Genomic DNA, 13,315 nt, shown 5'->3' with positions numbered 1-13,315 from the left:
GTGACCAGGGGGCATAGATTTAAAGTAATTGGTAAAAGGATTGGAGGGAACGGAGGAGAAGTTTTTTCACCCAGAGGGTGGAGGGGTCTGGAACTCACTGCCTGAAAGGGTGGTAGAGGCAGAAACCCTCAACTCATTTATAAAGTACTTGGATGTGCACTTGAAGTGCCACAAGCTACAAGGCTACAGACCATGTGCTGGAAAGTGGGATTAAGCTAGATAGCTCTTTTTCGGCTGACACAGACACGATGGTCTCCTCCTGTACCATAACTTTCTATGATTCTATGAACAAAAACTCCCACTGTTCACCTGTAATATTGGTGCTCACGCCTGCTTTATATTCTGAAACTTACCAAGTTTACACCTCTGCTGGTAGTAAGGGACCCAAATGAATGAGCACAGAATTATTAAGAAAAAGTAGGAGATGGACAATGGATGGTAAAATTCCTGTTTCATCATCCAACAACAAAAGATGCTGAAGACATGACTAAAATGGGCAATTTGTTCATCCAATCCCTTGAAGATTTTTTGTCAAATATGAACCCAGAACATTTGGAATAGATAAAATGAAACTACCCCAGGTCGATTGTAAGTACCCTGATATCAGCTCATGATAAAACATTGCATTGAACCACTTTATTTTTTTAAACATGAAGAATATAAGGGCATTTGGAATCTAAGCACAAGGAATACAAGTTACAAGTGACCTGCATCCATTATACTTGGGAGATACACCAGCCAATCTGAAATATAAAGCAACACACCAGCAAATGACATTTTGGATTCCACCTCCGTCACAAACTTCTACATCTCAACAGACATGTACTTGCATAGCCATCTTCCCATGCGGGTGCAGGAGATGCAACAACTGCCCTTTCACCTCCTCCCTTCCCACTGTCCAGGGCCCCAAACACTCCTTCCAGGTGAAACAGCGATTTACTTGTACTTCTTTCAATTTAGTATTCTGTATTTGCTGCTCAGAATGCGATCTCCTCTACGTAGGGGAGACCAAACGCAGATTGGGTGATCGCTTTGCTGAACACCTCCATTCAGTCCGCAAGCGTGACCCTGAGCTTCCGGTCACTTGCCATTTTAATTCTCTGTCCTCGGCCTCCTACACTGTTCCAATGAAGCTCAATGGAAGCTTGAGGAAGAGCACCTCATCTTTCGATTAGGCACTTTACAACCTTCCAGAATCAATATTGATTTCAATAACTTCAGATCATAACCACTGCTCCCATTTTATCATGATGTGGAGATGCCGGTGATGGACTGGGGTTGACAATTGTAAACAATTTTACAACACCAAGTTATAGTCCAACGATTTTATTTGAAATTCACAAGCTTTCGGAGGCTTCCTCTTTCCTCAGGTGAATGTTGTGGAAATGAAATCCTCGAACCCTTCGCATTTATAAATCACAGAACAATACCTGGTGATTACAGATAGTCTTTCCAACTGCCCGTTGCCAAGGCAATCACAGTGTGCAGACAGAGAGGTGGTACCTACAAGGCCATCGAATATACAAACAACCAAAAAAACACAGAGAGAGAGAGGCAGAAACATAGAAACATCTGGAAGAAAGAGAAAGACAGCAAATGACCCGTTATATTAAAAACAGATAACATTTGTTCGCTGGTGGGGTTACGTGTAGCGTGACATGAACCCCAGATCCCGGTTGAGGCCGTCCTCATGGGTGCGGAACTTGGCTATCAATTTCTGCTTGATGATTTTGCGTTGTCATGTGTCTCGAAGGCCGCCTTGGAGTATGCTTGCCCGAAGGTCGGTGGCTGAATGTCCTTGACTGCTGAAGTGTTCCCCGACTGGGAGGGAACCCTCCTGTCTGGCGATTGTTGCGTGGTGTCCGTTCATCCGTTGTCGCAGCGTCTGCATGGTCTCGCCAATGTACCATGCTCTGGGGCATCCTTTCCTGCAATGTATGAGGTAGACAACATTGGCCGAGTCACAGGAGTATGAACCATGCACCTGGTGGGTGGTGTCCTCTCGTGTGATGGTGGTATCTGTGTCGATGATCTGGCATGTCTTGCAGAGGTTACCGTGGCAGGGTTGTGTGGTGTCGTGGACGCTGTTCTCCTGAAAGCTGGGTAATTTGCTGCGAACGATGGTCTGTTTGAGGTTGGGTGGCTGTTTAAAGGCGAGTAGTGGAGGTGTGGGGATGGCCATAGCGAGGTGTTCGTCGTCATTGATGACATGTTGAAGGCTGCGGAGAACATGGCGTAGTTTCTCCGCTCCGGGGAAGTACTGGACGATGAAGGGTACTCTGTTGGTTGCGTCCCGTGTTAGTCTTCTGAGGAGGTCTATGCGATTTTTCGCTGTGGCCCGTCGGAACTGTCGATCGATGAGTCGAGCGTCATATCCCGTTCTTACTAGGGCGTCTTTCAGCGTCTGTAGGTGTCCATGGCGTTCCTCCTCGTCTGAGCAGACCCTGTGTATTCGCAGGGCCTGTCCATAGGGGATGGCCTCTTTGACGTGGTTAGGGTGGAAGCTGGAAAAGTGGAGCATCGTGAGGTTGTCCGTGGGCTTGCGGTAGAGTGAGGTGCTGAGGTGCCCGTCTTTGATGGAGATTCGTGTGTCCAAGAAAGAAACTGATTCTGAGGAGTAGTCCATGGTGAGCTTGATGGTGGGATGGAACTTGTTGATGTTATCGTGTAGTCTCTTTAGTGATTCCTCGCCGTGGGTCCATAGAAAGAAAATGTCGTCGATTTATCTGGTGTATAGTGTTGGTTGGAGGTCCTGTGCAGTGAAGAAGTCGTGCTCGAACTTGTGCATGAAAATGTTGGCGTATTGGGGTGCGAATTTGGTCCCCATGGCTGCTCCGTGTGTTTGGGTAAAGAACTGGTTATTGAAGGTGAAGACATTGTGATCCAGGATGAAGCGGATGAGTTGTAGGATGGCGTCTGGAGATTGGCTGTTGTTGGTGTTGAGTATTGATGCTGTCGCAGCGATGCCGTCATCGTGGGGGATACTGGTGTATCCCCCACAGACAGCAGGTGCTGCTAATGGTTCTGCTGTTGCCATTTATAACTCCTTTAGACCCATCTTTTGTTTCTTTACTTGTCCCATTACCACCGTCCTTGCCTTGCACCATCATCCCTTTTGTAATTTAATCTCTCCTGCCCTCCACCTTATCACAGACCTTCCCTTTTGTTCTTTTCTCCCCTTCCCCCTTTTCCTGGCTCTGTACTTGCTTAAAAATTGTTAAATCTTTACTTCTTTCAGTTCTGACGAAAGGTCATTGATCTGAAACATTAACTTTGTTGCTTCCTTCACAGATGCTGCCTGATCTGCTGAGTATTTCCAGCACCATCATCCCTATGTCATTTAATCACTCCTGCCCTCCGCCCTATCACAGGCCTTCCCTTTTGTTCTTTCCTCCCCTCCCCTCCCCTTCACCCCCACCCCCACCCCCCAGCTTTCCCTGGCTCTGTACTTAAAGACTGTTAAATCTTTCACTTCTTCCAGTTCTGACAAAAGGTCTTCGACCTGAAACATTAACGCTGTTTCTTTCTCCACTGATGCTGCTTACTTGCTGAGTATTTCCGGCATTTTCTGTTTTTATTTTAGATTTCCAGCATTTTGCTTTTGATTTAGTGTTTAATTCACGGCCACTTCTCCTCCAGGAATGCCCCACCTTGAAGAAGTTCTGCTCTTCTCTCCAATGGGATTTCCATTTGTCTCTTTTACCTTATTCACCTTCATTGTTTCTGTTTCCCTTCTCTAATTTGATCAGGAATGTACTAAAACTCGCTTTCACAGCCACATCTCTTTCCCCAGTAACTGTTTCCAGCTCCAACTTATTCCACATGGATTCCTACTTAAATTCCACCCTTCATATTTCAGAACCACCCATGATTACAGATTTCTCCATGATGTTCAGCGTTCCTTCAACCAGTGCTCTCGCCACTTCCTGAGATCCACGCTCAACTGCATGCACCGCCAGATGCACACTCTCGCCCTCTCTCTTCAGCAGCACCGACTCACTCTACTTCAGAGTTGTCCTGGTCCGCAGTTCCATTTCATCCTTCGCTTTAACAAAAATCTGGTTTTCTTCCTTTCAGGTGTCAAGGACCACAAGGTTCAACAACTCAGATACCAACGCCCCCCCCCCCCCAACCCCCGATCCTTCTTCCCCTTCACTAATCCAACAGGGGCGAGGTACTTAGTACCTGTATAGATGAGAACAAAGACTGCAGGGAGGATGGGCAAATCGACTACTGCACCGTGGTACAAGAGGCCATTCAAATGGGGGAAGCAAAAAGGAATTTGGTAGTGGTAGGGGACAGTATAGTCAGGGGAATAGGTACCATTCTCTGCGATCAGGAGTCCCGAAAGCTGTGTTGGCTGCCCAGTGCCAAGGTTAAGGATATCTCCTCGCGGGTGGAAAAGAACTTGGAGCATGAGGGGGAGGATCCAGTTGTCGTGATCCACGGAGGGACCAACAACATAGGTAGAACGAGGAATGATGTTCTCTGAGGGAGTTTGAAGAGCTAGGGTCTAAATTAAAAAGTAGAACCTCAAAGGTAATAATCTCTAGATTACTACCTGAGCCACGTGCAAATTAGCATTAGGACAAATAGATTAGATTGTTAAAAGGCATGACTGAAAGAGTGGTGTGGGAAGCAGGGGTTTCAATTCATGGGGCACAGGCACCAGCACTGGGGAAAGAGGGAGCTGTTCCGTTGGGATGGGCTCCACTTAAACCGGGCTGGGACCAGTGTCCTTGCGAATTGAATAACTGGGGCAGTAGATAGGGCTTTGAACTGATAAGGTGGGGGGGGGGGGGGGGGGGAGGGTTCAGGTAACGGCAAATTTATCAGTGTGAAAAGAAAAGTCAAGGCTGTAGAGCAGTGTAGCGATTTGGGTAAAAACAAGCAGAGTGTGTCAGGAAGGGACAGAGAGTTTAACAAAGGTAATGGGGCATTAGTGACTAAGGTCACATCAGGGAAAAATAGTAAAAAGTTAAAATTAAAGGCGCTGTATCTGAATGCATGAAGCATTCGTACCAAGATAGATGAATTAACGGCACAAATAGAGATAAATGGGTTTGAATTAGTAGCCATTACTGAGATGTGGTTGCAGGGTAACCAAGGTTGGAAACTGAATATTCCAGGGTACTTGACTTTTAGAAAAGATAGGCAAAATGGAAAAGGAGGTGGGGTGGCCCTGATAATAAAGGATGAGATAAAAACAGCAGTAAGAAAGGATCTTAGCTCAGAAAATCAGGATGTAAAATCAGTATAGGTGGAGCTAAGAAATAACAAGGGGCAAAAAATACTGGTGGGAGTAGTTTACAGGCCCCCTAACAATAGTTTATAGTGTTGGACAGAGTATAAATCAGGAAATTAGAGCAGCATGTAATAAGGGTAATGTAATAATCATGGGGGACTTTAATCTTCATATAGACTGGACAAACCAAATTGGCAAAAGTAGTTTGGTGGACGAGTTCATGGAATGCATTTGAGACAGTTTTCTAGAACAAATGTCGAGGAACCAACTAGGGAACAGGCTATTTTAGATCTGGTATAGTGTTAAATGAGACAGGATTACTCAGTAATCTTACTGAGAGAAGATTAATTAGTAACCTTATAATATAGGTTCCTTTGGAGAAGAGTGATCATAATATGATAAACTCAATATGAAATTCTAAATGATGTAGTTCAGTCCAAAACTAGGGTCTTAAATTTGAACAAGGCCAATTATGTAGGTATGAGGGGCATGCTGGCTAAGGTAGATTGGGAAATTAGATTAAAAGATATGACGGTAGATAAGCAATGGCAAATACTTAAAGAAATAATTCATAATTCCCAGTATATATACCCTTGAGGAATAAAAACGCCACAGGAAAAGTAATCCAACCTTGGCTAGCTAGAGAAGTTAAGGGTAGTATTAGATTAAAAGAGGCTTACAATGTTGCCAAAAAGAGTAGTAAGCCTGAGGATTGGGAGAGTTTTAGAAATCAGCAAAGGATGACCAAGAAATTGATAAAGAGGGAGAAAATTGAATGTGAGAGTAAACTAGCAAGAAATATAAAAACAGATTATAAGAGCTTCTATAAATATGTAAAAAGGAAGAGATTAGCTGAAGTAAACGTGGGTCCCTTGGAAGCATAGACAGGAGAAATTATAATGGGGAAAAAAATGGCAGAACAAATATTTTGTATCTGTCTTCACAGCAGAAGACACAAAAAATATACCGGAAATCTCAGGAAACCAAGGGTTTAATGAGAGGGAGGAACTTAAAGTAATTAAGATTAATAACGTAAAAGCTTTAGAAAGATTAATGGGACTAAAAGCCGACAAATCCCTTGGACCTGATGGCCTACATCCTAGGGTTCTAAAAGGGATGGCTGCAGAGATAGTGGATGCATTGGTTTTGAACTTCCAGAATTCCTTAGATTCTAGAACAGACCCCATGGATTGGAAGGTAGCAAATGTAACCCGTATTCAAGAAAGGAGGGAGCTAGAATCTATTGTTAAGGACGCAGCAACAGGGCAATTCGAAAATTATATGATTATGATGAGGCAAAATGGTTTTATGAAAGAGAAATCGTGTTTCACAAATCTAGAGTTCTTTGAGGATATAACTAGCAGGGTAGATTTGAGTGGGGGGGGGGGGAACAGTTGATGTTGTATATTTGGATTTTCAAAAGGCATTCAATAAGGTGCCACATAAGAGGTTGTTACACAAGATTAGGGCTCATGGGATTGGGGGTAATATATATTAGCATGGATTGAGGATTGGTTAATGGACAGAAAATAGAGAGTAGGAACAAACAGATCATTTTTAGGTTGGCAGGTTGTAACTAGTGGGGTGCTGCAAGGATCAGTGCTTGGGCCTCAGCTGTTTATTTTATCTATCTATCTTTCTTTCTTTCTTTCTATCTCAATGACTTAGATGAGAGAACAGAGTGTAATGTATCCAAGTTTGCTGATGATAGAAAGCTAGGTAGGAAAGCTTGAGGAGGATGCAAAGAGGCTGCAAAGGGATAATAGACAGGTTAAGTGAATGGGAGAGGTGGTGACAGATGGAGTATAGGAACATAGGAACAGGAGCAGGCGATTCAGCCCCTCGTGCCTGCTTCGCCATTTGATAAGGTCATGGCTGATCTGTGATCTAACTCCATATCCCTTAATACCTTTGGTTGCCAAAAAGCTATCTATCTCAGATTTAAATTTAGCAATTGAGCTAGTATCAATTGCCGTTTGCGGAAGAGAGTTCCAACTTCTACAACCCTTTGTGTGTAGAAATGTTTTCTAATCTTGCTCCTGAAAGGTCTGGCTCTAATGTGGGGAAATGCAAAATTATCCACTTCGATAGGAAGAACAGAAAAGCAGAATAGGTTTTAAAAAGACTAAAATGTTGGTAGTAAGGGATTTATGGGTGTCCTTGTCCATGGAACACAAAAAGTTAACATACAGATACAGCACGCAATTAGGAAGGCAAATTATATGTTAGCCTTTATTGCAAGGGGGTTGGTGTATAATAGTAAGGAGGTCTTGCTGCAATTATATAGAGCTCCAGTGAGACCACACCTGGAGTACTGTGTGTAGTTTTAGTCTCCTTACCCAAGGAAGGATATACTTGCCTTAGAGGAGTTGCAACAAAGGTTCACTAGATTGATTCCTGGGATGAGAGGGTTGTCCTATGAGGAGAGAGTGAGTAAAATGGGCCTATATTCTCTGGAGTTTAGAAGAATGAGAGGGCATCTCATTGAAATGTATAAAATTCTTAGAGGGCTTGACATGACAGATGCTGAGAGACCATTTCCCCTGGCTGGAGAATCTAGAACTAGGGGGCATAGTCTCAAGATAGGAGGTCAGCCATTTTGGGCTGAGATGAGGAAAAATGTCTTCGCTCAGAAGGTTGTGAATCTTTGGAATTCTCTACCCGAGGGCTGTGGATGCTCAGTCATTGAGTATATTCAAGATTGAGACATAGATTTTTGGACACTAAGGGAATCAAGGAGTATGGGAATAGGGCAGGAAAATGGAGTTGATGTAGATGATCAGCCATGATCTTACTGAATGGCAGAGCAGGCTCAAAGGGCAGTATGGCCTACTCCTGCTCCTATAACTTATGTTCTTTTATATTTAGAGATGCGATCACATAAAAGTTTTACCAAAAGAAACAAATAATTATCTAGAATTCTACACACCTTTGCTCCTCTTTTTGCAGAATGGGACATCTCTAAGAATGTTGCAGTGAAATCTGGACTTGAATTCAAACTCAAACAGATCATGGAGCTAGAAAGACAGATGAAAGTGTTGAAATTCTGATTGGCAAACTTCACATGCATATATCTAATATGCTTGAATAATACTTCTTTGTGCCCTATTTTTACAAGCTGTGACTAGCGTCAGGGACTCCAGAGGAAGTTGTGAACAGTCCACTGCTCAGAGCACACCTTGGCTCCTTTGTGCAGTGCTCGTCACTGAGGTACAAGGGAGCTACTGATGTGCTGTGACCGGTGCAGAAAAATGCCACAAGGAGGATCACTAGTATAGGAGAAGTCAACATAGATTGAAATGTAGGAATGATATTAAGAAATCATTCTACACATAAAGAGGGATCATCACTTGATTCAAGGTGAGCCGCACGGCCTTGCTCGTCAATAGTTATCTTGTGATCTCTCTTTCTTGAATGAAGAAAAGGAGCAATAGAAGGAGGATGAGCAGCATTCGTAGATACAGACAACCCAACTGGCAGGGAAGCTGTAGGTATAAAGAAGAGGCACTGTACAGTTTGTGTTGCCTGCAATTCCCAACAGCTATCGCCTGTGTTCCAAAAGACTCTGCATTATCTGCAGCTGTGGAGTAGAGGGCAATGCTGCTGTCCGTTTGCCCCACACCTGTCTGCCACCTTTCCCCCAACTCCACTTTTGAACCCCTCTGATCAGGTTTCGGCCCTAATCAAAGTCAAGTGATATCCTCTGTGACTGTGGCCGTGGTGCACTATCCCCCCTCATCTTTATTTCAGTAGTTTTTAAACACAGTTAATCACACCATCCTTCTCCAACATCCAGTCTTGGATGAACTGCAAATTCCTCCAATTAAACATGGGGGAAGACCAAAGACATCATCTTCAGCTCCCGCCATAAACTCCGTTCCCTCGTTACTGATTCCACCTCCCTCCTTGGCCACTGTCTCAGGCTGAAACATAGTGTTTGCAACCTTGGCATCCTGATTGACCCTGAGCTAAGCTTCCAACCGCATATCTTCTCCATCACAAAGACCACCTGCTTCCATCTCCACATCGCCCGTCTCAGCCCCTACCTCAGCCCATCTGCTGCTGAAAGCCTCATCTATGCCTTTATTACCTCCAGACAAAACTATTCTAATGCTCTCCTGGTCAGTCTCCCATATTCCACCCTCAGTATACTTAAGCTCATCCAAAATTCTGCTGCACATATCCTAACTCGCAGCAAGTCTTGTTCACCCATCATCCCTGAGCTCACTGACCTACATTGGCTCATGGTTCAGCAACACTTCGAATTTAAAATTCCCATCCTCATGTTGAAATTCCTCCATGGCCTCACACGTTCCTATCTGAACTCTGTAGTGTCTGCGCTGTGCGTTCCCTGAACTCGGTAGCCTGACTGAAAATGACTGGGTCAAATCACACGTTCCAGAAAACTTAATTAGTCTGCAGCAGGCTGGATCAAATTACACAGTCCAGACAAAGGGTTGGATGAGTATTGTCCTCACATATCCTATCAGTGGCAATACTAGAATGTGTTCGTGCCATCGTAGTGGCGGCAGTATTTGTGCCCATTTTTACACTGGCATTAACTAGTTTATTCTGTGTAAAAATAGTTGGCTGGAATGTAATACAAGCACATTCAACATTGGTATGGGCAGGTCAATCAGAATTTCTAATCTTTAAAAAAAATTGAACAAAATGAAATTCAAGAACAAACCATAGATAAACAATTTGGATTAAGATTTAACACTGACTGCTTGATCCAGTCTCATCCAAATCAACCTGCATAAAACCTCTGGTTCTTTCTTATGAGAACCAAGGAAGTGGGGCTAGTGACCCCTCCATCCAAACTGAAGGCCATTTATCTTTTGTCCCCGCCACAAACTCCGTTCCCTAGCCACCGATCTACTTGGCCACTGTCTGAGGCTAAACCAGACCGCTCGCAACCTTGGAGTTCTATTTGACCCTGAGATAAGCTTCCAACCACATATCTGCTCCATCACCAAGACCCCCTACTTCCAAGCTCTAACATCGCACGTCTCCGCCCCTGCCTCAGCTCATCTGCTGCTGAAACACTTATCCATGCCATCCATGCCTTTGTTACTTCTAGACTTGATTATTCCAATGCCCTCCTGGCTGGCATCCCATCTTCCACCCTCTATAAACTTGAGCTCATCCAAAATTCTGCTGCTCGCATCCTAACTTGCACCTTGTCCCATTCACCCATCACCTGTGCTCGCTGACCTACATTGGCTCCCGGTCTGGAAACGCCTTGATTTTAAGATTCTCATCCTTATGTTCAAATCCCTCCCTACCTCTAATCTCCTCCAGCCCCACAACCCTCCGAGATCTCTGCCCTCCTCCAATTCTTGCCTTTTACTCATCCCCGATTTTAATCGCTCCATTGGCAGCTATGCCTTCAGCTGCCCAGGCCCTTGCTCCGGAATTCCTTTCCTAAACCTCTCCGCTTTTCTATCTCTCTCTCTTTCCTCCTTTAAGACACTCCTTAAAACCTACCTCTTTGACCAAGCTTTTGGTCACCTGAGCAAATATCTCCTTATGTGGCTCGGTGTCGAATTTTGTTTATCGCTCCTGTGAAGTGCCTCGGGATGTTTTACTGCGTTAAAGGCGCTATATGAATGCAAGCTGTTGTTGCTGACCGTGCTTTCACACCACAATGCAGGCTAGGATAGTCCCTCTTCCCAGTAGCGTTTCCCAACTCTTGCTTTAAAAGCAAGAGCCTGCAGACATTTAATTAGCCAGATCAAATGGGAGATGGAAAAGAGGGAAGATCAGGCAGACATTTGGCATGTACAGTGGAAGAAAGTGAGAAGAGAGAAGAAAAGAACACTGCAGGCAGAAACAGAGCGCACAGCTGGAAAAAGCCCAGAAACAATAGTGGAAGTAACAGGAGTGAAATCAGAAGTGTAAAATAAGCAGCAAAGGCGTGGTAAGAGTAAAGCAACTTGAAGTTATGAACTATGAAAATCTAAAAGGGGAAAAAATCATGGTGTGCTGGGAAAATCCCATGAGAGCATATCGAGGCACAAATATTAAAAAATCTTCTCCCTATTCAGGAAAAGTCCACATCCTGCCTGCGTTGTTTTACATTGCTCTCATCCCACAGGCATGCAAACTATGGCACATGGACATCAGAAGGCTGAAAGATCCCAGGATGATTTCCTAAACTCTGGTCAGAGCCAGTACATCCCTGCATAAATGTATGGAGCAAGACGGAGATCTCAAGAGGGTCAAAGGAACAGACGATACTTCTCAAAGGTGGTAAGCTGCAATGGCCAGAAGAGACCAACACAGAACTGGATACAAACCTTTATAAATTGAACATGTACAAATTCTGGGACATCACAATTTAATGGATTTATTTCATTAGACTACAAACAAAACACCAGTTAAGTTCCTTAAAGGTGAATGATTTCCTAAGATTAAAACTGTATTCACAGAAAGAGTAAGTCATCCTGATTTACCACCCATGAAGTTCTACTCCCAAGACTGTTTCCTAACCAGATGGTCCTGGCAGAAGGAGTATAATGTGGGGAAATGTGAGGTTATTCACTTTGGTAGGAAGAACAGTAAAACAGAATATTTTTTAAATGATGAGAAACTATTAAATGTTGGTGGTTGAGACACTTGGGTGTCGTCGTACAAGAAACACAAAAAGTTAACATACAGGTACAGTGGGCAATTAGGAAAGCAAATGGCACGTTGACCTTTATTGCAAGGGAGTTGGAGTACAAAAGTAAGGAAGTCTTACCACAGTTGTACAGGGTTTTAGTGAGACCTAATCTGGAGTACTGCGTACAGTTTTGGTCTCCTCATCTAAGGAAGGATATACTTGCCTTAGAGGCGGTGCAACGAAGGTTCGCTAGATTCATTCCTGGGATGAGAAGGTTGTCCTGAGGAGGGATTGAGTAGAATGGGCCTGTTCTCTCTTGGGTTTAGAAGAATGAGAGGTGATGTCATCGAAACATATAAGATTGAGAGGGCTTGACAGGGTAGATGCTAAGAGATTGTTTGTCCTGGCTAGACAGTCTAGAACAAGGGGACACAGTTGCAGGATAAGGGGTTGGCCATTCAAGACTGAGGTGAGGAGGAATTTCTTCACTCAGAGGGTTGTGAATTTTTGGAATTCTCTCTACCCCAGAGGGCTATGGATGCGGAGTCATTGAATATATTCAAGGCTGAGATGGATAGATTTTAGGACTCTATGGGAATCAAGGGAAATGGGGATCGGGCGGGAAAGTGGAGTTGAGGTTGAAGATCAGCCATGATCTGATTGAATGGAGGTGCAGTCTGAAGGGGATGTATGGCCTACTCCTGCTCCTATTTCTTCTGTTTTCATTATTAACCTCCTAAATTCATCTTGTAGGACTTCTAGAAAATGCAATATTGACCTACTAGTGGGTGCAGATCAACTACTCAATAGTATCCACCTCTAAGGTACATTCTCTTTTTATGGTAATTTGGCTACATATTAAAATCACTGTTGAATTTGGTTTTAGATAATATGATTAATAGGGCATGGTAGGGCCATTTGTACATGGGTGAGGAAGAGTATGTTTATGTAATTAATATCCATTCCAAATAGGATACTGCAACAGTGAATTGTGTTTATTTCAGTCAAGAAAAGGTTCATATATTACCAAGAAATAAATTTTAATTACAGCACTACTGGATCAATGAGGACAATACCACCACCACAGGCTGTGCCATTTCTGATACACAAGCCAACATGAAGAGAACTCAGTTACAAGGAAGCGACTCATCTCATCAACTTTATTGTTCCCCATTTTTCAAATATTCTTATTTAATTTTAAACAGTTCAATAATATTGTCTCCCTGTTTTAATGCATTTCATTTGTAATTGATTTATAAACATTTTCCTACTGAGAGTGAATCCAGGTTTTTTTCTTTGGTTTATGCTTCTCTTTACAAATTCCTTTGATTTTTTTCCCAAATTATATACGTATAGTTAACCTCAAATTGGTCAGGAGTCCTGCTTCAGCTTTCTTCTTTTACTCATTCTCCCAGCCTCAACAAACCCTCCCCAGCTTTTGTAACACTTTCTTCTATTGATCT

Source organism: Heptranchias perlo, chromosome 8 (genome assembly GCF_035084215.1).
Source record: "Heptranchias perlo isolate sHepPer1 chromosome 8, sHepPer1.hap1, whole genome shotgun sequence".
In the NCBI taxonomy this organism is placed as follows: domain Eukaryota; kingdom Metazoa; phylum Chordata; class Chondrichthyes; order Hexanchiformes; family Hexanchidae; genus Heptranchias; species Heptranchias perlo.
This window is presented reverse-complemented; position numbering follows the sequence as displayed.